General features: G+C 43.9%; 1 protein-coding gene across 1 annotated transcript in view; it reads left to right on the top strand.

Moving 5' to 3' along the window:
* GNB4 (G protein subunit beta 4) overlaps positions 1–24,107 on the top strand; it is a 1,262,726-nt gene that overhangs the window by 411,581 nt on the left and 827,038 nt on the right. The window lies entirely within an intron of this gene.

The raw sequence follows: 24,107 nt of genomic DNA, 5'->3' as shown, positions 1-24,107 counted from the left end.
TCTCTGACGTCAGTGCGTCAGGGGTATAAAAGATGCAGCCGACGCCATTTTCTTCAGTCTTTCTTGCCGCGCGGTGCCCGAAGCAAAAGCAGTTCGCAAGTGCCGGTCGGCCGACTCCTGAGATTTTCAAAATTGAATTTCAGATCCGAAGTCTTCAAGTACCCCATTGGGGAAACTTTTTTACTTGCTCCAGACCGATGTCAGAAAAAGTTAACAATTGTATTTCTTGTGGGAAGCAAATACCTCATAAGGATTTTCATTCTTACTGTATTAATTGCCTAGGCCCTGACCACGACATAACCAACGCACGATAAAGCGTCGGTACGATTTTGCTTTTCATTACTTTAGCCAAAGGTTTAACTATATAATGCCATCGGAGCAACCGACGACTGGAATTCATAAAAAGCGCACGGATAAAGAAAAGGACAGGCATTCGAGGTCCAAAGCCGACGACTAAGCCTCTTCTAGGCCAGTCGCCGGTGCTCAGTGAGGCGGTTTCGCAGCCCCTGACTCCCGCTACGTCAGAGCCACAAGCCACCTCTGACTCCCACGTGGAGACAACTAGACCTCTGGATACTCAAGGTATTGGCCCTTCGGAAATTAATCCCTCAGATGGGTCCAGAGCCGCTGAGCGGGCATCGGCTTCTGAGGGTGTTTTCAGACCTACACAACTTTATATAAAGCCTACTTCAGCATCCAAGACAAAGTCTAAAGCAGTGTTAAAGCAGGGAAACAAGTACAGCATTCTCCTGGATAGACATCTATGCCTAAGAAACAGATGCTCAAAATGGCTGAAGACCTGATTACTTTGATCAGGGGTTCCCATCCCCCTCCTGATAAGAGGCCTAGGCAAGATACTGAATATGATTCCTCTGATCAGGTTTCCATTTCCTCTGATTCCTCTTCAGAAGAGGGATATTCTATTCCTCCCTATGACGATTCTGATGCTGAAGATTCTATTCCTTCAGCTTCTCCTCCTGAGGATTACTCATTTGGGGAAACCCTGCATACCATGAGGGAACATTTCCACTGGGAGAACCAAGATTATTCAGATTCTAAGAAAAGGCTTAGAGACTTTCTTTTACTTCCTCAGCACAGACCTCTTGCAATTCCTCCTGTTCTAGACATAGTAGATGATGTATTTTCAGAGTCTGGCCTGTCTCCAGACTCGTTACCTCCTTCACCTGTTAAGCTGGACAGATACTACAGGGTTCCAGATTCCCATAAATTTCAATGTAAAAACCCTGCTGCGGACCCAGACACTATCTCACAGGGTCCCAAAGGGATCAAGGCTGCTACTGCTAAAAACCCTGTCCCCTCAGATAGAGATTCTAGGGCTCTGGGCAGATGGGGGGAAAAAGTGTACACTTCTGCTACCTTGGCTGTAAGGGCTTTAAATTGTCATTTTCATATGCTCAAATATCAGTAATACTTACTGTCTTTGTTAAAACAAAAAATGTTGACAAATTCTGAATGTTCTGAGAACAAAGATTTGCAGGATTTATTGCATGCAGCTGAACAAGTGGGAAAACATACTTTGCAATGTGGTTATGATTCACTGGAGGCCTTGTGCAGGGCCACTGTTAGAGGTTCTGTTATTAGAAGGCATGCTTGGTTAAAGGTACAGACTCTGCCTGATCATGTTAAAGCAAAATTATTGGATGCTCCACTACAGCATGATGCTTTGTTTGGTGTTAAGGCAGAAGAGGTGTTGAAGAAAATGGAGGATAAAGCTAAATCTATGCAGACAGTAAATGATTTCTTACAGGTACAGCCACCCAGATTTAGCAGGAACTGGCCTTCTAAGAATTGGTCCTTTCCAGTGTCAGACAGGCCACAAAGAGGCAGATTCAGATGCCATAGAGGCAGGCAACAGCCCCAGGGCTCATACAGGCCCAAACAATGGGGTGATTCTGCCTCCAAAAGCAGAGAAGACAAATCACAGCCTTATAGGAAACAGTCCCAATGACTTCCCTCTGCCAATGCCAAACACTTATCTTTTGGCAGCTCCCTTAGGGGGAAAGCTAGCACTTTTTTTCACAAAATTGGCACAGGATCACCCAGGACAAATGGGTCTTAAATATAGTCTCTCAGGGCTACAGGTTCCACTTTCACACCCTTCCAAAGGCAAAAGCTATGCCAGACCTGCCACACAATCAATGGGCAGAGGCACAAAAACAAGTTTCATCTCTCATGGACATGAGGGCTATTCAGCCAGTGCCACAACAAGAGCAGGGACAAGGATTTTACTCAAGACTTTTCTTAGTACCAAGAAAGGACAAAGCCTGGAGACCAATTCTGGACCTGTCTATTCTAAATACTTTTCTGGACGTTCCAAAATTCAAAATGTTGACTCTGCAGCAGCTTCTGCCCATGCTGGACAAGAAGGCTTGGCTTGTAACTTTGGACCTCAAAGAGGCATACCTGCATGTCCCAATCAGACAAACTTGCAGAAGATACCTCAGATTCATAGCTGGCTCAATGCACTACCAATTCTCTGCACTGCCCTTTGGCTTATCTACTGCGCCCAGGGTCTTCACAAAATGCCTGGCTCCAGTAATTGCATTTTGCAGACAAAGAGGAATTCAAATATTCCCCTACTTGGACGACTGCCTTATTCAAGCAGAGACCAAAGACATTCTACTAAAGCATCTGGCGTTTGTAAAAAGATTACTAATTTGCCTAGGGTACACAGTAAACGAAAAGAAATCAAAACTAGTACCCTCTCAAGAGATAATATTCCTGGGTGCAAGCTTAAATACAACTGCCCAGATGGCTTATCTCACACAAGATAAACAAAGGCAACTGACATCTTTCTTCGAAAACATGGCAAGAAAGACCCAGCTATCTGCAAGAAAAATTCTGCAGGGTCTGGGCTACATGGCATCCTGCATTTTAGTAATTCCATATGCAAGACTGCATATGAGGAAACTACAGTGGTATCTAAAAAGTGTTTGGACTCAACATTGCCACAGCCTGGAAACATTAATTACTCTCATTCCCTACCTGCAACAGGAGTTTCGATGATGGGCACAGGCCTGTCACCACAACAAGGGACAGCCATTCGCTTTACCCACAGCCAGGCAGATACTAACATATGCATTGGATTATGCCTGGGGGGCACACATGGCAGGAAAGTGTATTCACGGCACATGGCCCACAAGCCAAATGCATCTTCATATCAATCAAAAAGAGATGCTAGCTGTACAGAATGCTCTGACAGCCTTCAAGGACCTACTTCATCCAGGACAACTGCTGATAAAGATGGACAATACTACAGTCATGTGGTACATAAACAAGCAAGGAGGCACACATTCCTACCCCCTCTGCGGACAAGCCATGACTTTGTGGAACACAGCATTGACTTATCAAGTACACCTGCAAGCACAATTCCTGCCAGGAAAGACAAATACTTTGACAGACAAACTAAGCAGAAACCTCATTGATCCCCACGAGTGGAAACTAGATCCACAAATCATCATATTGATAACAGGGAAATGGGGATGCCCAGACATAGATCTATTTGCCTCCCCTCACAACTGCCAGCTACAGAGATTCTGCACTTGGACTTATCACGAACAAGCATGGAAAGTGGATGCCCTTTCATTCAGCTGGAAAGCCCTCACAGTATATGCCTTCCCTCCTCTGCTTCTCCTCCCCAAGGTACTCCTAAAGGTCAGACAAGAGAAGCCAAAAGTTATACTGATTTCCCCAGACTGGCCACGCCAGCACTGGTACCCAGTCCTAAAGAGCTTGTCTCAAGGCCCAGCCTGGACATTACCTCAAATTCCTCATTTGCTGACCCAACAAAACAATCAGATCCTACACAGCCAACTCAGAACCCTAAATCTGGCTGCATGGCGGATAATGTAACCATTCAGAACACACTTCTCTCAAAAGCAGTTATGGATGTTATTTTGGAGGCCAGGAGGCCCAGCACCAGAAAATCTTATGCAGAAAAGTGGAAGAGATTCTGTGCTTGGAACCAGGCACAAGGAATTGACCTGCTTGCACCAAACATTCCTCAGATTTTACAATACCTAACTGAGATGCTGGACAAAGGCGTATCCTTCTCATCACTCAAGATCCATGCCTCTGCCATTTCAGCTCATTACAATACGGACCCACCTATTTTTTCTCATCCACTGCTAAGGCAGTATCTCAGAGGGGCCAAAAGCATAAGACCTCCAAGGAGAGCTCCAATACCGGCATGGGACCTCAATTTTGTCTTGGAAAAACTCACACTGCCTCCTTTTGAGCCAGCCAATACAGCTGAGATAAAATTCTTATCATGGAAAACAGCTCTTCTCCTAGCAATAACTTCAGCAAGAAGAGTCTCAGAGTTACAGGCACTAATGGCTGTGAAACCTTTTATTATTTTCCATCCGGACAGGGTTTCTCCAAGGACAAACCCAACTTTTATGCCCAAGGTAGTGTCCAGTGTGGCTCTTAACCAAACCATTCATTTGCCTACCTTTTATCCAAACCCGCAGAACAAGGGGGAGAGACTTCTGCATTCTTTGGACATACGCAGACAGCTACGTTTTTACTTGGACAAAACTAAAGATTTCAGAAAGACTGAGCAGCTCTTAGTGGCATATGCTGCAGGATCGCAAGGAAAACCTATTTCAAAGCAGACTATTTTGAAATGGATAGCCCACTGCATTCGTTTCTGCTATTCACAACATGGCAAATCAGTGCCTAAGGGCATTAGGCCACATTCTGCTAGAGCAGCAGCCACTTCAGCAGCCTTCCTCAGAGGAGTACCAACCAAAGACATTTTGGAGGCTGCAACCTGGTCTTCAGTGCACACTTTTACCAAGCACTACCACTTACCTCTTTACTCTAAATCCAAAGCAGGCTTTGCCACTGCAGTTCTGCAGGGCCTCATAGCCACTCCTAATTCTATTTAGGCCCAGCCACCCAACCTCAGCTTTGGGATTCAACCCAAGTGTAATGACTGCAACAGTGAAATATGATGAACATAGTACAGTTGTGTACCTACCATAAATATAGATGTTCGAGTGTATTCACTGTTGCAGTCTGGGTTACCCTGCCACCATCCCCCTTTCATTGCTGGGACTTATCTGTACTTCTCTATTCTATACAACCTATGTGGTGTATTTGCTTGTAGATGAAGGTTATGTGTATGCTTATTTATGATCATAAATTTTTAGCCTACCCTTTTGGGGGCACCTGACATCTGGGGCAAGAAAAACTGAAGAAAATGGTGTCTGCTGCATCTTTTATACCCCTGGCGCACTGACGTCAGGGAAGAGGCGACAGCAACCGACACCGGGCCAGGACTTTGGAATTCAGGCCGACTGCGGGTAGCCTGCCAGCAGGATAACCCAATTGTAAGGACTGCAACAGTGAATACACTCGAACATCTACATTTATGGTAGGTACACAACTGTACTTTCCCACCCTAAACTGAGGAAAAGGTTTGATATGCTGCAAGTCAAGTGGGTTTCCACATACTATACCCATTCTTCCTATTATGCCAGCCTTGGAAGATGTGTTAATTGCTGCCTGTAGAAACTGACCCTCCACCTTCTGTACACAAGAGGCAAAAGCACTCAATAGCAACCATTCCCTTGCAGATTAGAAGGTGAGATATTAGAAAGATTTCATAGTAGAATTTCCTCCTTCCAGTTTATTCCATCAGGAGTTTATAGCTTGTGGGATTGTCCTGTCACACATCTTCAGAAGGTAGGTCCTGTCTAAATTGTACAATTTCTAACATGTCTTGACTACTTCCATATGCTTTGAAGAGTGTATTATGCAGATTCTGTGTCTTGGTCCTCTGCTACTGTTTTAAGAAGATAGACCTGGATGCATTCTCAAACGTTTTCTAATGAAGTAAAGTCTGAGATTTAAAACTCTACTGTAAATAGAGTTTTTTTTTATCCAAGACAACACCAAAATCCAAGTACTGAAAAAGACAAATACGACAGTCCAGTGTTCTCCAAAAGGATTTAATAAATTCTAGCGTCTTGGCAGATACTGCCTTCAATGGAATACAAAATTCAATACTTAGCCAAATCTTTTATACAATAAAATCTCACAATCAGTAAAACAATTGACTATTTAACTCATCATTCAATTAAATTGTTATACTAAAACTTTCCAATTATAGAACATATTCATCCCCTCAGGACTTAAAGTGCCAAATTTCAAAATAAGCAAATCTTCCTTATAAAGAAGCTTTTTTAGTATCATAATATTCATAGTTTTTTATTTTTTTCTGAAACGTGCCTTGCAAATCCATAGGGTCCCCATTATGATATTATAAGAAGTGTTGTGCAAGAGGGCTTTCATATTTCCGGTTTTTAATATCTCTAACATGCTGTTGAAGATGAAGCTTGGAAGCCCTCTTGCTTTCCCTAATGTAGAACGTATTACATGGGCACTTTATTGCATATACAATACATTCTATATTACAGCAGAAATTACCTAATACATTAAATTTGCCACCATTAATATACTGAAAAGTTTGTACCACATATTTACACGAAATACATTTCCCACAAGGGTAAGTACCCTTTAAATAGGGAACCTTGCAAATATTATAACGTGGGGCCTTAAATTTACTATATACAAGTCTATCTATTTAGAGATTTTTTTTTTTTACCCTGCTTCCCAAACAGTGTAAGGGACACAGGGAAGTTAATTCATGGAATTGCTATAATTTTTCAAGCCCCAAATTTTTAATCTTACCACACACCCCTTTTTTATTAAAAAAAAAAGGCAGTGATCAGCACCTGCCATTGTCTGGCAAACGGGAAAAAGAGATGGCAGGAGTGCGACAATTAAGGAATTTGTGAAAAAAATGAGAAGACTACTGCCAGCATTCCTCCCCTTCCCCTCATGTTGCTATATCTCATTCTGTCCCATAGATTGGCTCTCAGTTATTCCCTTTGGCAACAGATTGTTTCAGACTCATGGGTACTAATACTGGCTCAGTAGGGTTACAGTTGAAACTAAATATATGTACCTCATTTTAGGGAATTTCTTTCTTATCTTCCAACCCAAATGGAGGTTTTTCTTCAGGTTCTTCAACACATGCTTACCCCAGGAATCATACTGCCAATGACTTTACACCAAGCGGAGGCAGGCTTCTACTCCAGAATACTTCTGGTTTCAAAGAATGAGCTTTCCCTGGAGATCAGGATCTTTCTGGATATCTTTATTTTCTCACTTGGTTTGGGAAAGTACCAAACGCCAAAATGTTGACCCTTTAGGATCTCTTACCAGACATTCCTCTTCGGAGTTGTATGGTAATGTTAGACCTAAACTATGTGTATCATATTCTCGCAGCCACATGCTTAAAAAAATTCTCAGATTCTGTGCCCCAGTCACGCTATTTCTCTGCATTACCCTTTGAGTTAGCTACAACTCCTAGGGTGTTTACAAAATGTCTGTATCCAGTAGTAGCCCATTGCAAGACTGCAAGACATTCACATTTTCATTACATAGGTGACTTGCTGATCTTTGCAGAGTCTTCTGCCAGATTTCAGGAGTACTTAACATGGGTTTATTCACTCCTTACCAATCTGGAGTTCCAGATGAAAATTCAAAAATCCTTCTTGACAAACTCACACAGGATTGTGCTTTTAGACAGCTGTTCAGATATCTCTTCAGTGATATTCTTAACACTGGAAAAGGTGTATTTGTTTCCGGCAGTGTTCCTGATCTTCTCCAATCAATTGGAGACTTCACACAGAGAATATCGTAGGATTCTTGGATTCATGGAGGTTCATCGTGTTTCACTGTTGCAGTCATTACAATTGGGTTATCCTGCTGGCAGGCTGCCCGCAGTCTGCCTGAATTCCAAAGTCTACGTCCGGCGTCGGCCGCTGTCGCCTCTTCCCTGACGTCAGTGCGGCAGGGGTATAAAAGATGCAGCTGACACCATTTTCTTCAGTCTTTCTTGCCGTGCGGTACCCGAAGCAAAAGCAGTTCGCAAGTGCCGGTCGGCCGACTCCTGAGATTTTCAAGTTCGAATTTCAGATTCAAAGTCTTCATTTAAAGCTAAGTACCCCATGGGGAAACTTTTTTCTTGCTCCAGACCGATGTCAGAAAAAGTTAATTGTATTTCTTGTGGGAAGCAAATACCTCATAAGGATTTTTATTCTTACTGCATTCCTTGCCTCGGCCCTGACCACGACGTTGCTAGCTGTCGGTTTTGTGCTTGATTTAACCAACGCACTATTAAGCGTCGGAACGATTTTGCATTTCATTACTTTGGCAGAAGATTTAATTATATAATGCCGTCAGAACAGCCGACTACCGGAGTTTACAAAAAACGCAAGGAATAAGAGAAGTACAGACATCCGAGGTCCAAAACCGACGACGAGGCTTCTTCTAGGCCAGTCGCCAGTTCGCCTGTTCTCAGTGAGGTGCTTTCGCAGCCCCTGATGACCACAACTTTAGAGCCACAGGCAGATACCGATTTCCACGTGGAGTCAACCAGGCCTACAGAAACTCAAGGTATTGGACCTTCAGAAACCTTTCCCTCAGATGGGTCCGGAGCCGCTGAGCAGGCACCGGCTTCTGAGGGTGTTTTCAGGCCAACACAATTATATGTTAAAACGACTTCATCTTCAAAGACAAAGACTAAAGCAGCTTTAAAGACAAAGAAACAAGTACAACAGCCCCATGGACAGGCCTCTATGCCTAAAAAAAACAGATGCTCAAAATGGCCGAAGACTTGATTACTTTGATCAGGGGTTCTCATCCCCCTCCTGACAAGAGGCCTAGGCAACAGGTAGAATATGAATCTTCAGATCAGGCTGCCATTTCATCTGGTTCTTCTTCTGATCAGGAATACACTCTTCCTCCTTATGAGGATTCTGATGCTGAAGAATCTGTCCCCTCAGCTTCTCCTCCTGAGGATTATTCTTTTGGGGGAAACACTGCATACCATAAGGGAGCATTCCCACTGGGAGAGCCATATTTATTCAGAATCTAGGAAAAGGCCCAGAGACTTCCTTTTACTGCCTCAGCACAGGCCCCTGGCTATTCCACATGTGCTAGACATTGTAGATGACGTATTTTCAGAGTCCAGTCTGACTCCTGACTCCTTACCTCCAGCCCCTGTCAAGCCAGACAGATACTACAGGGTTCCAGACTCCCACAAATTTCTATTTAAAAATCCTGCTGCTGACCCAGAAACTATCTCTCAGGGTCCTAAGGGGGTCAAGGCTTCCACTGCAAAAACCCTACCCCCTCAAACAGAGATTCCAGAGCACTTGATAGATGGGGAAAAAAGATTTACACTTCTGCTACCTTGGCTATAAGGTCTTTAAATTGTCAGTTTCATATGCTTAAATATCAGCAATACATTATGTCAATGCTTAAACAGAAAATGTTGACAAATTCTGAATGTGCAGAAAATAAAGAAATGCAGGACTTATTGCATGCAGCTGAACAAGTTGGAAAGCATACTTTACAATGTGACTTTGATTCTTTGGAGGCCTCCTGCAGAGCCGCTGTTACGGGTTCTGTCATTAGGAGGCATGCTTGGTTAAAGGAACAGAATCTGCCTGATCATGTTAAAGCAAAATTATTAGATGCTGCATTACAGCATGATACTTTGTTTGATGTTAAAGCGGAAGAGGTGTTAAAGAAAATGGAGGACAAAGCTAAATCTATGCAGACAGTCAAGGATTTCTTACAGGTACAGCCTCTAAGATTTAGCAGACACTGGCCTACAAATAATTGGTCCTTTCCAGTGTCAGACAGACCACAAAGAGGCAGATACAGACACCCTAGAGGCAGATCCCAGCCCCAAGGCTCATACAGGTCTAAACTATGGGGTGCTTCTACCTCAAAAAGCGGAGAAGACAAATCACAGCCATACAGAAAGCATTCCCAATGACTTCCCCCTGCCAGCGCCAAGCACTTATCTTCTGGCAGCTCCTTTAGGGGGGAAACTAGCACTTTTTTCTCAAAACTGGCACCTGATCACCCAGGACAAATGTGTCTTGAACATAGTGTCACAAGGTTACAGGTTCCACTTTCACACCCTGCCAAGGGCAAACGGTATGGCAGACCTGCCAAAAAATCAATGGACAGAGGCACAAAAACAAGTTTCATCCCTCATGGACATGAGGGCCATTCAGCAAGTACCACAGCAAGAGCAGGGACAAGGATTTTATTCAAGACTTTTCTTGGTGCCCAGAAAGGACAAAGCCTGGAGGCCAATACTGGACCTATCGATTCTAAACACATACCTGGATATTCCAAAATTCAAAATGTTGACTCTGCAGCAGCTTCTGCCCATGCTGGACAAGAAGGCTTGGCTTGTAACTTTAGACTTAAGAGGCATACCTGCATGTCCCAATCAGACAATCATGCAGAAGATAACTCAGATTCTTAGCTGGCTCAATGCACTACCAATTCTCTGCACTGCCCTTTGGCTTATCTACTGCACCCAGGGTCTTCCAGTAATTGCATTTTGCAGACAAAGAGGAATACAAATATATCCTTACTTGGACGACTGCCTTATTCAAGCAGAGAACAAGGACATACTACTACAGCATCTAACGTTTGTAAAAAGATTATTAACATGCTTAGGGTACACAGTAAATGAAAATAAATCAAAACTTGTACCCTCTCAAGAGATAATATTCCTGGGTGCAAGCTTAAATACAACTGCCCAGATGGCTTATCTCACGCCAGACAAACAAAGGCAACTGACTACATATTTCAAAAAGTTGGCAACAAACACCCAGTTAACTGCAAGAAAAATTCTGCAGGCTTTGGGCTTCATGGCATCCTGCATTCTGCTAATTCCATATGCAAGACTGCATATGAGGAAACTACAATGGTATCTATTTAGTTCCAGCCTCCCAACCTTAGCTTTGGGATTCAACCCAATTGTAATGACTGCAACAGTGAAACACGATGAACATATTACAGTTGTGTACCTACCATAAATGTAGATGTTCGAGTGTATTCACTGTTGCAGTCCAGGTTACCCACCCACCACCCCCCTTATCTTTGCTGGACCTTACCTGTACTTCTCTATTCTATACAACCTATGTGGTATATTTGCTTGTAGATGAAGGAAACTTGTTACTTGGTGCATGCATGCTTTATAGACATATTTTTAGCCTACCCTTTTGGGGGCACCTGACATCTGGGGCAAGAAAAACTGAAGAAAATGGCGTTGGCTGCATCTTTTATACCCCTGCCGCACTGACGTCAGGGAAGAGGCGACAGCGGCCGACGCCAGACCTAGACTTTGGAATTCAGGCAGACTGCGGCTGGCCTACCAGCAGGATAACCCAGTTGTAATGACTGCAACAGTGAATACACTCGGAACATCTACATTTATGGTAGGTACACAACTGTACTTTCTATGATTCTTATGATTCCTACTGGCAGGTTCTACATGAGAAAAAAAATCACTGTTTAAAAAATATGTACATCCAACAATTCTAATCCTCTGGGATTTTCAGATTCCAGTTTTGGGCTTTGTCAAATAACTGCATTTGTGAAAGCTGTAAGACACCTCGTTTTTGCTTGGAGAACAGTTTCTGTGGGGGTAAAGGTGCGAGCAATGTTTGACAGCTCAGACTGACCAAAGCACATAAATGTCAGAGATGTTAACTGTGATCCATATTCTGGAAACTCTTCATGACCTATGGTCCCCTGGGACCATTAGAGGCGATTAAAGACAGTACCATAGTGTTATGGACCATAAATGGAAGGGCAGCAGTTCTTAACCATTGTGCAGGCTGGCTGTGATGTCTTGGGAGTTAACTCTACAACAACATTGTTTAACCATCCAAGCTTCTTGCATGCAGTCAGTGCAAAATATAGTGGCAGACATCAAAGGATGACCAGGACTGACCGTCACAAAAATTGAATGAAGAGGCTTCAGGAATGGATCCCTTTGTGGGAATACCTCAAATAATCTGATGTTTTTTGTACTGATCACTGCTGCAGAAGCCAAAGCTATATGACTTATGTGGGTTCTGTCCTGATAAGAATATAACATCTAGTCAGTTTCCAAAACTTCAGGGCACCTATGCACCCAATCTGTTAGACTGCTCAAGATGAACTGACTAAACCACATGCTTGGGTGCCAAGCCCTTTGGTGCTTTCCTGCTGCCAAAGAGAGTGCACCTGTAATGGCTTTTGAGGATCGATGTTTGGCTTGTGCCTTTCCATTGCTGAGCAGATAGTTGCCCTCTGGGGGGAGAAAGCCTTCCAAATTTTGTATTTTATTACTTGAACTAACTTTCCTGTTAAGGAAAGTATTTTTATGCTAGGAAAATGTATTTTTGATGACTGCCATACAGCTTAACTGTGCTTTTAAATGGGAACACACTTTTATACTGTTTCTGTGAAGATCTATGGTTAACTTCTGTTTTGGGGGGCCGGCAAATTGTATTGAAGTGCTTTTTACTGTTATGACTAGGAAAAAGTGACAGTTAAGGAATGTATATTTTTACTAGCTTGTGCTGCATAGCTGCCCTAGGAAAGAAGTGACATTTTTGGATTGATCTTGGGACATACTTCCAGTCTTACGGTAATTTTTTTCTTCCAGCCACAAAATGAAAGTTATCTAAACCGCCTTTGCCACCACAGCAGACTAGTAATTTGCCTCAGCCACAGGTGGGAGACTCTGCTGTGGCCCAGCTAATTCTTCAAACCAGTCATCTTTTTCCTCAGATCCCTCTGTCTGTACAGCCACCAAGGACCGGAGGTTAGTCACATCTTCTGTGGCTTTTGGGCTCCCCTTAGTGGACAAGGGAGAGCCCCTCTTGTTTTTTTTAGGAGAAGGAGAAGGGAAGGTACCCCTGCTTAGCCAGAATGTTGTGCACATCCTTGGGGAAGCTGTTGCTGTCATTAATAAACCCGTATGCCCCAACTTTCTTGTAAAAAAGATACGGAAAACTAAACATTTGTATTCTCTTGCACCAATTCCTTGGGGCAGTAGTACTTTATTAGGACTGGCTTATGGTCTAGTAATGGCTATTGACCCTTCTCTTAAGTTGGTTTCTGGTTAAAAAAAAAAAAAAGATTCCTCAACGTTTTGAAGCTGTAGAGGAATGTGATGGGACAGATACATTTTTTTGTCTAAAAAATCTCTGATTCAGGCACTCTGAGGAGAGCATGGTATCTGAATCTCCCTGTGAAGAATTCTTTCTTTCCAAAATATGCCAGTGTTTTCAGTGTAAGAGCACTAAGGTTTCTTAGTCTCTCAGAAAATACTATGAGTTTAATTCCCTGAGCCTTGAGCCATCCACCCTCCACCCTCCCACACCGTCAGCATTGGAGGATGAATTTGGCACAGCCTGTAGTTTCCCTGACAGACAGTTTGCTGCACTAAGAAAGCATGCAGAGTGTACAAAGATCCTCAGTCTTTCAAGTTTTTATACACTCCTCTCAGATCTGACCCAGCAGCTATAGCTTTAGTTAGTCCAGCTGCTGCCAAATGTTTTGTAATTCTAATCCATCCCTTTCAGGTAATGGTGGTAGAAACAATTGTTAGCTTTGGAGGGAAAGTGTATGCTTCTTCAACTTTAATTTTTAGGATTTTGAATTGTTAGACTCGCATGTTAAAACTTATTCTTGCTAATTGTGAAAGCACAAGAAATGTTTTATCTGCAGTTCCTCCTATGAGGAAAATATGCTTTGTGTGTGTTTTTTAATTTCTCAGGTCAGTCCTCATTGTTTAAAGTGTGTGTATAACTCTGTAGACACCATATTCAGCGCTGTGGCCACCGGTACTTTGTTGAGTAGGTTTGCCTGGCTACATTCTCAGAACCTCCCAGATGATGTAAAAATTATATTTTAACTTCTCCTTTGGCATGGATTTAGTTTTTGGATACTACAGAGGTTACCAAAAATGTGATGAGTGAGATAAACTGCTGTAGGGAATCTCTGAGTTTTCAGCCCTTCTCTTAAATTTCCATTGAATTTTTTACTCTCTTGTCTAGATGTTCATCGTGTTTCACTGTTGCAGTCATGACTATAGGGTTCTCCCCTGCCGGCAGGCAGCCCTCGGTCGGCCAGAATCCCAAAGTCTGGGTCCGGCGTCGGCTGTTCAACCATGCTCCCTGACGTCAGAGCGCCAGGAGTACAAAGCTGACTACCGACGCCATCTTCTCCAGTCTTTCTTGCCATGCGGTGATAGCAGTTCGCAAGTGCCGGTCGGCTGACTCCTGACGATTTTTTCTGATATACTTCAGTCCGAAGATTTTCTTCTCCACTCAAAGCTAAGTACCCCGTTGGGGAAACTTTTTTCTTGCTCCACTCCGATGTCAGAAAAAGTTAATAATTGTATTTCGTGTGGGAAGCAAATACCTCATAGATTTTCATTCTTACTGTATTCCTTGCTTAGGCCCTGACCACGACGTAGCTAGTTGTTGGTTTTGTGCTAGATTCAATCAACGTACAGTTAAGCGAAGGTACGATTTTGCTTTTCATTACTTCGGTAGACGCTTTAACTACAAAATGTCGTCGGATACAGTTCCGGCTACCGAAATTCACAAACGTCGCAAGGATAAAGACAGGCCTCCGAGGTCCAAATCTGATGACAGCGCACAAGCGGAGCCAGCTTCAGGTTCGGCCGTCGTCAGTGAGGCGCTTTTGCAGCCCCTGTCGGCCATTTCAGAACCGATGGCCGAAACGGACTCTCATGAGGAGCCAACCAGGCCTTTAAATATTTCTGTTGCAGGACCTTCGGACAATGCTCCTTCAGATGGGTCCGGAGCCGCTGTGCAGATACCGGCTTCCGAAGGGGTTTTCAGGCCTACTCAGCTTCTAATAAAGGCAAAGCCAAAGACAAAGGCAAAGACTCCTTCTAAATCAAAGACTACAACACAGGCCTCTTCTGAACCGGCTCCCAAGTCACAGAAACAGTTACTCAAGATGGCGGAGGATTTCCTTACTATGATTAGGGGTTCACATGCCCCTCCAGATAAAAGGCCAAAGCAGGATGTTTATTATGATTCTTCTGATCAGGCTTCTATTTCCTTAGTTTCTTCTTCTGATCAGGAATATTCTTTCCCTCCTTATGAGGATTCTGATGCTGAAGAATCCATTCCTTCAGCTTCTCCCCCTGAGGATTTCTCTTTTGGGGAAACTTTGCATGAAATGAGGGAACATTTCCACTGGGAAGGACAGGAGTATTCGGAATCTAATTAAAGACTGAGGGATTTTCTTCTTCTTCCCCAACATAGACCCCTGGCTATTCCTCCTGTTTTGGATATTGCGGATGATGCCTTTTCGGAGGCTAACTTAACCCCTGACTCTTTTCCTCCTGCTCCTGTTAAGCCTGATAGATATTACAGGGTTCCTGATTCCCATCAGTTTTTATACAAGAACCCTTCTGCTGACCCTGAAACCATTTCTCAGGGTCCTAAGGGAGTTAAGGCCGCTTCTGCCAAAAATCCCATTCCTACTGAAAAGGATTCTCGATCCTTAGAAAGATGGGGCAAAAAGGTGTACACTTCTGCTACTTTGTCCATTAGGGCTTTAAACTGTCAGTTTCATATGCTAAAATACCAGCAATTTCTCTTGTCTGTTTTAAAACAAAAACTTCCATTTCTGCCTGTGCAGATGATAAGGAATTACATGACTTATTGCATGCCACCGAACAAGTTGGGAAGCATGGTTTACACTGTGGATTTGATGCCTTGGAGGCTTCTTGTAGGGCTGCGGCTTCTGGCACAGTCATTAGAAGGCATGCATGGCTAAAGGAACAAAATTTGCCTGAACAAGTAAAGGCTAAATTATTGGATGCTCCTGTTCAGCATAATGTTTTGATGTTCTTCATCTCACATTGCTGCAGTCCTAACACTTGGGTAGTCCGCTGTCCACGGTCGGCCCGAATATCAAAGTATAAGGCTGACGTTGGTCATGGCGCATTTAACTGACGTCAGGACGTCAGGGTACAAATGCACATGACCGGCGTCATATCCTCAGTCTTTTTTGCCGCATGGTCCGATGCAGAAGCAGCATTGCAAGTGCCGGTTGGCGTTCTGAGATTTTTCTATTTAGAAGTTTCAGACCGAGTTCAAAGTTGGCTAAGTACCCCGTTGGGGAATATTTTTGTTTTTTCTTGCCTCAGTCATTTACCGGATGTCAGAAAAAGTTAATAATTGCGTTTCTTGTGGGAAACAGATACCGCATAGAGATTATCATACTTTGTGTATTCCTTGCTTAGGGCCTGAGCACGACGTTGTTGGCTGTCGCTCTTGTGCTAGATTTAATAAACGCACTATAAAGAGAAGGTTGGATTGTGCAAGGTTAGTCTTTGGGAAGCGGTGCAATTATAAAATGCCGCCGGATGCTCCGGCCCGCTTCTCGAAGAAGCGCAAGGACAAGACAGTTAAGCCTAGGCTAGAAGAACCGCCTGTGCCGGACGCCGGTTCTTTAGAGGTGTCGGTGGAGCCGGTGGCTCCACCCGAGATTTCTTTGTGTTCACAGAGTGAGACTTTATTATTGCAAGATGTGGCCTCTCAGGAGGCAAGTCAGGCTGAGGGGCTTCTCAGGTTACTATACTCCCTCCCTTCCTAAGGTGGTTAGGCCCTCTCCTTCTGTTACTAAGGCTTCTCCCAGGGCAGGCCAGGTTTAGCTTCAGTTGGTGTTACCCTAGCTCTTCAGGTACTATGCCCAAGAAACATATGCTTAAAATGGCAGAAGATTTGATTACTTTGATTAGGGGTTCTATGCCCCCTCCTGCTAAGAGACCTAGGGTGGAGCCTGAGCTGGGGGGTTTTGAGCAAGCTTCAGATGTTTCAGAGTCTTCGGCTGAAGACTTGCAGGAGTACTCTCCTTATTCTGATTCTGATGTGGATGATTCTACTCCTTCTGCTACTCCTCCTGAGGATTTTTCTTTTTCTGAAACTCTTCATTCCATGAGGGAGCATTTTAAGTGGGAAGGTCAGGACTTCTCTGATTCCAGGAAAAGGTTTAGGGAATTTCTGTTTTTACCCCAGCATAGGCCTTTGGCTATACCTCCTGTTTTGGATGTAGTGGAAGATGTTTTTACAGAAGCTTCTCTTAATCCTGATTCTTTACCTCCTGCTCCTGTTAAACCGGATAGGTATTACAGGGTGCCTGACGTTCACAAGTATCTGTTTAAAAGTCCTAGGGCAGACCCAGAAACTGTTAGCCAGGGGCCTAAGGGTGTTAAGGCTTCTGTTGTTAAGAATCCGGTTCCTACAGATAAGGAGGCTAGGGCCTTGGATAGATGGGGAAAGAAAGTTTATACTTCTTCCACTCTTGCTATAAGGGCTCTGAATTGCCAGTTTCACATGTTGAAATACCAAAACTATCTCCTTTCACAATTGAAGTCTAAGGTTGATGCTCTGGCTGTTGGTATTGATTGTAAAGAGTTGCAAGATTTAGTCCATGTTTCTGAACAGGTGGGTAAGCATTCTTTGCAATGTGGTTTTGATGCTGTACAGGCCTAGTCTAGGGTGGCTGCCACTGGGACTGTTCTTCGCAGGCACGCCTGGCTGAGGGATCAGAATTTGTCTGAACATGTTAAAACAAGGATTTTAGATGCTCCTTTACAATCTGACGTGTTGCTTGGGCCTCCTGTTGAGACAGTCTTAAAGAAAATGGAAGACAAGGCTAAGTCTATGCAGACTGTTAAAGATTTTTTGCAAGTCCAGCCTCCAAAGTTTAGTAGAAATTGGCCTACTAAGGGGTGGACGATCCTTCTTATGATTCCCAGTCTAGGGGTAGATCTAGACGGGGTAAGGGCAGAGCTCAGGGCTCTTTCCGGCCTAGAACAGGGAGTTCTCCTGCACAGGCTTCGGGTGAGGGCAGGGGTCAGTCCTTTCGTAAACAGACCCAATGACCTACCTTTTCAGCTGCCAGAGCCTGCTCATCTGGCAGCACCTTTGGGAGGAAGGTTGGCACTCTTCAAGGAAAATTGGAGTTTAATTACCCAGGACAGATGGGTATTGGATATCATACACCACGGCTACAGGTTTTATTTCCATACCTTGCCTCCTTTCAAAGGCATGCCAGACGTTCCTCCTCAACAAAGAATAGAGGCTCACAGACAGGTTTCTCTGTTGCTCCAACTAGGGGCCATACAGCCGGTCCCTGTGCCAGAAGTGGGCCTAGGATTTTATTCTCGCCTGTTCCTAGTACCGAAGAAGGGGAACACGTGGAGACCAATTTTGGATTTATCTATCCTCAACACTTATCTGGACATTCCCAAGTTCAAAATGTTGACGTTGCAGCAGCTTTTACCTCTGCTGGGCAAAGATCATTGGATGGTAACTTTGGATCTCAAGGAGGCTTACCTTCATGTTCCTATCAGACTCAGTTGCAGAAAGTATTCTGCTGAGCTGGGACTTCTCACTATCAGTTCTCTGCATTGCCCTTTGGCTTATCTACTGCCCAGAGTGTTCACGAAAGTTCTGGCTCCAGTGATAGCTTTCTTCAGACTAAAAGGAATACAGATCTATCCTTATTTGGACGACTGCCTGATTCTGGCTCAAGGAAAGGAAGAGCTTCTTCGTCATTTGGAGTATGTGATAGCAGTGCTAAGATGCCTAGGGTATTCTGTGAACGAAATAAAGTCCAGTCTAGTACCCTCTCAAGACATGTGCTTTCTGGGTGTGAGACTGAATACAGCAGCCCAGATGGCCTTTTTAACCCCGGACAAACAAAACAGTCTATCCCTTTACTTCCATCAACTATCTCATCTGTCCGGGCTGACTGCAAGGACAGTCCTTCAAGCCTTAGGGTTCATGGCATCTTGTATTCTGGTGCTTCCCAATGCCAAACTGCATATGAGGAAGCTACAATGGTATCTCAAATGTATGGACACAGCACTGCCAGGATCTGGACACTGTCATTCCAATAATACCTTGCATTCAGAAGGAATTTTTGTGGTGGGCTCAGGAATGTCACCTAAACAAGGGACTCTCTGTGACCCGGCCAGAGGCAAGTCAGATTTTAACGACAGATGCCTCAGACAAAGCTTGGGGAGCTCATCTGAATGGAAAATGGATACAAAACAAGTGGCCTGTCAGACTACAACATCTACATATCAACATGAAGGAGATGTTAGCAGTCCAGTTTGCATTACTAGCTTTCAAGGAATTCCTTCTTCCTGGACAGGTGTTGATTCTAACAGACAACACAACTGTCATGTGGTACATCAACAAGCAAGGGGGAACGCATTCTTATCCTCTATGCAGGCAAACAATGATTTTACAGCTCAATCTTCAGGCAAGGTTTCTGCCAGGAGCACAGAACTCCTTAGCAGATGTGTTGAGCAGACGAATTATGGATCCCCACGAGTGGAAATTGGATCCTCATGTATTTCAGAAATTGACAGTGTCATGGGGAACTCCAGACATAGATTTGTTCGCTTCTCCACTAAACCATCAGCTGCCAAAGTTTTGCACAAAAAGGTTTCATCCCACAGCTTGGAAAGTGGATGCTCTTTCTTTCAATTGGAGCAATCTTCATGTGTATGCCTTTCCACCTCTGCCTCTCCTCCCAAAGGTACTTCTGAAGGCCAGACAGGACAAGCCAAGGATGATTTTAATAGCTCCAGATTGGCCTCGACAGCACTGGTACCCATTACTGAGAAGTCTAGTACGGAAGCCTCCATGGCCTTTGCCTTCGATTCCACACCTGTTGTCACAGGAAGACGGCCATTTGCTCAATGTCAAACTTCACTCTCTTCACCTCACAGCCTGGCATATTCTGTTTTGAACCATAAAAGGTCTCAACTTCCACAACAAGTTTTGAATGTGATTTTGGAAGCTAGAAGGCCTAGTACAAGGAAAGTGTACGCAGATAAATGGAAGAGATTTTTATTTTGGAGTGCAGCAAAGGATTTTGATGTTACTGAGCCTAATTTAAGTGTGGCTCTTCAATATCTTACTGAGTTTCTGGACAAAGGTTTGTCCTTCTCTTCTATTAAAGTTCATGCTGCAGCAATTTCAGCTCACTATGATTCCGACCCGCCATTGTTTTCTCATCCTTTGTTCAAGCAATTTCTCAGAGGGGCAAAGAATATCAGACCCCCACAAAGAGCTCCTACTCCTGCTTGGGATCTCAATTTTGTGTTGGAGAAACTCACTCTACAACCTTTTGAGCCTGCAGCTACTGCTGAGTTGACATATTTATCATGGAAGACTGCTTTTTTATTGGCCATTACCTCTGCAAGAAGGGTTTCTGAATTGCAGGCCCTTATGGCAGTTGAGCCTTTCTTGATTTTCCATAAGGATAGGGTATCATTACGTACTAATCCTTCCTTTATGCCTAAGGTGGTTTCTAGTGTGGCTTTAAACCAGACTATTCATTTGCCTACTTTTTATGCAAATCCCCAGAATAAAGGGGAAAAGATTTTGCACACTTTGGATGTACACAGGCAGTTGCGTTATTATTTGGACAGAACCAAAGGGTTCAGGCAGTCTCAGCAGTTGTTTGTTTCTTTTGCTTTGAGTTCTCAGGGCAAGCCTGTGTCAAAACAAACTATTTCTAAGTGGATTGGGTTTTGCATTGCTTTCTGTTATTCCCATCATGGCAAGGAGGTTCCAGCTGGGATTAGGCCTCATTCCACTAGGGCTACTGCCACTTCCACAGCTTTTTTGAGGGGAGTGGCAACCAAGGATATTTTAGAGGCAGCTACTTGGAGTTCTGTGCATACCTTCTCTAGGCATTATCACCTGCCACTTTACTATAAGTACAGGGCTGGTTTTGCCACTGCGGTTTTGCAGGGCATTTTGGCAGCTCCTGCTTCCTTATAGATAGCCATCCTCCCTTATCTCTGCTTTGGGATTCTACCCAAGTGTTAGGACTGCAGCAATGTGAGATGAAGAACATAGTACAGTTTTGTACCTACCATAAATGTAGATGTTCGAAGATCCACATTGCTGCAGTCCAATTCCTCCCTCCTTCCCTCTGTACTTGAGGTGGTTGTGTGGGTTGGGTTGTACATATTGTGTGTATTATATCTATTGTACTTATAGTTAGTGCAAGGGTGGTTGGTTATTTGTTTGTTGTCTTTTGGTTTTGACCTTTCTTTTTAAGGTCTTCTGACATCTGGGGCAAGAAAAGACTGAGGATATGACGCCGGTCATGCGCATTTGTACCCTGACGTCCTGACGTCAGTTAAATGCGCCATGACCGACGTCAGCCTTATACTTTGATATTCGGGCCGACCGTGGACAGCAGACTACCCAAGTGTTAGGACTGCAGCAATGTGGATCTTCGAACATCTACATTTATGGTAGGTACAAAACTGTACTTTTGGATCAAAAGCTGAAGAGGTGATTAAAAAGATGGAGGATAAGGCGAAATCCATGCAAACAGTTAAAGATTTCTTATAAGTACAGCCACCTAGATTTAGCAGGAATTGGCCTTCAAAAAATTGGTCCTTTCCTACTTCATACAGGCCTGAGAGGGGTAGATATAGACGCTCCAGAGGAAGGCCTCAAACACAAGCTTCTTATAGACCAAGACAGTGGACTGCTTCCACCCCTAGGGGAGGAGAGGACAGGTCACAAGCTCAAAGGAAACAAACTCAATGACTCCCTCTGTTGGGCTACAGGAACTTCTTGCCTGGAAGCCCCTCTCGGAGGAAAACTCTCCCTTTTTTATCAAAATTGGACTCAAATAACCCAAGACAAGTGGGTTTTGGATGTGGTTTTAAGAGGTTACAAATTCCATTTTCATACCTTGCCAAGGCCAAGCGGATGGCTCGACCTTCCAAAACATCAATGGACGGAGGCCTTAAACCAGGTGGAAGCTCTTCTGGCTATGAATGCCATAGAACTGGTTCCACTTTCAGAGATGGGAAAAGGTTTCTACTCAAGGCTCTTTCTAGTCCCAAGGAAGCAAAATTCATGGAGACCCATCCTGGATCTGTCGGTCTTGAACACCATTCTAGAGATTCCAAAATTCAAGATGCTTACTCTACAGCAGCTACTTCCAATGCTGTCCAAAGATGCATGGATGGTAACTTTGGATTTAAAGGAGGCATATTTACACATTTCCATCAGGCAGGATCACAGAGAATACCTCAGGTTCAAGGCCGGATCGAGGCACTTTCAATTCTCTGCGCTGCCCTTTGGATTGTCTACTGCGCCCAGGGTCTTCACCAAATGCCTGGCTCCAGTAGTAGCTTACTGCAGACTCAAGGGAATTCAAATTTACCCTTATCTGGACGATTGTCTAATTCAGGCAGACAGCAAGGATGTCTTACTCCAGCATCTAGAATTTGTACAGAACCTCCTCAAGTTCCTGGGATTCTCTGTAAACATAAAAAAGTCAAATTTGACACCATCACAACAGATAACTTTTCTGGGTGCATTTCTAAACACCACAACCCAGATGGCTTTTCTGACATCCGAAAAACAATTACAGCTGGCTTCAACTTTCAGAACCTGGGCAACTTTAACTCAACTATCTGCAAGGAAATTCCTGCAGGCTTTGGGTTACATGGCCTCCTGCATCCTTCTTGTACCATATGCAAGACTACACATGAGGAAAATACAGTGGTACCTAAAAAGTGTATGGTCTCAGCATTGCCACAGTTTAGACATACTGATCTCCGTCCTTCCTTGCCTTCAAAAGGAATTTCTTTGGTGGTCCAGGGCATGTGCTCTAAACAAAGGGAAACCCTTCCGTCTGCCTCCTGCCACTCAGATTCTAACCACGGACGCCTCGGATTATGCTTGGGGAGCCCATTTTCAGGGCAATTGTCTGCAGGGCCTTTGGACAAAGGATCAGAAGCACCTGCATATCAACTTAAAAGAAATGTTAGCTGTTCAGAAAGCTCTATTGGCCTTCAGGAATCTCTTACAACCCGGACAACTACTAATACGGACGGACAGCACCACAGTTATGTGGTACATAAACAAGCAAGGGGGATCTCATTCCTACCCCCTTTGCAGACTAGCCATGGATCTATGGAACACAGCTCTAGCTTGCAATCTGGATCTTCAAGCTCAGTTTCTACCAGGGAAACAAAACTTCCTGGCAGACAGTCTGAGCAGAAACCTTTCGGATCCACACGAGTGGATGCTGGACACCAAAATATTCAGGATGATAACAGCAGTCTGGGGATGTCCTCACATAGACCTCTTTGCATCCCATCTCAGTCATCAACTACAGAATTTTTGCACCAGGACTTTCCACAGAGAAGCTTGGAAAGTGGATGCCCTGTCATTCAGTTGGAGGAACCTCTCGGGATATGCCTTTCCGCCTCTACCTCTTCTTCCACAGGTTTTATTGAAGATAAAACAGGACAAGCCAAAGATGATGATCTTGCTGGCTCCAAATTGGCCTCGGCAGTTTTGGTATCCAACTCTAAAGAACCTATGCCTGGAGCCCCCTTGGGTTTTTACCTCTGTCTCCGAACCTTCTGTCCCAACATCAGGGTCGGGTTCTACACTCTCATGTCAGAACTCTCAGCCTGGCGGCCTGGTTAATCCAGGGCCTTTGATTTCTTCTTTCCTACCCAAGCAGGTTATGGATGTCATTTTGGAAGCCAGACGTCCTAGCACTAGAAAATCTTATGCAGGAAAATGGAAAAGATTTTGTTTCTGGATGCAGGCTCAGGATTCTGATCCTCTTCTTCCTAACATTTCTTTAATTTTACTTTACCTGACAGATCTCTTACATAAGGGTCTCTCTTTCTCTTCCATTAAGATACATGCCTCTGCTATTTCTGCTCATTATAATACAGACCCTCCCATCTTTTCCCACCAGCTCATGAGACAGTTTCTCAGAGGAGCTAAGAACTTAAGACCTCCTAGATCTCCTCCCATTCCTGCTTGGGATCTCAACTATGTTTTGGAAAACTAACCTTGCCTCCTTTTGAGCCTGCTGCCTCTTCTGACATCAAGTTTTTATCTTGGAAGACAGCTATCCTGTTAGCCCTAACCTCTGCCAGGAGAGTTTGAGTTACAAGCTCTTATGGCTGTGGAACCTTATATTATTTTTCATCAAGACAGGGTATCTTTGAGGACTAATCCTACCTTCATGCCTAAGGTGGTTTCCAAAGTGGCTTTAAATCAAACTATCCACTTGCCAACTTTTTCCCCACTCCTCAAAATAAAGGGGAAAGGATCTTGCATTCCTTGGATGTACACAGACAA

The sequence above is a fragment of the Protopterus annectens genome, chromosome 4.part1 (assembly GCF_019279795.1).
Source record: "Protopterus annectens isolate FY-2018-M chromosome 4.part1, PAN1.0, whole genome shotgun sequence".
Taxonomy (NCBI): domain Eukaryota; kingdom Metazoa; phylum Chordata; order Ceratodontiformes; family Protopteridae; genus Protopterus; species Protopterus annectens.
This window is presented reverse-complemented; position numbering and strand designations above follow the sequence as displayed.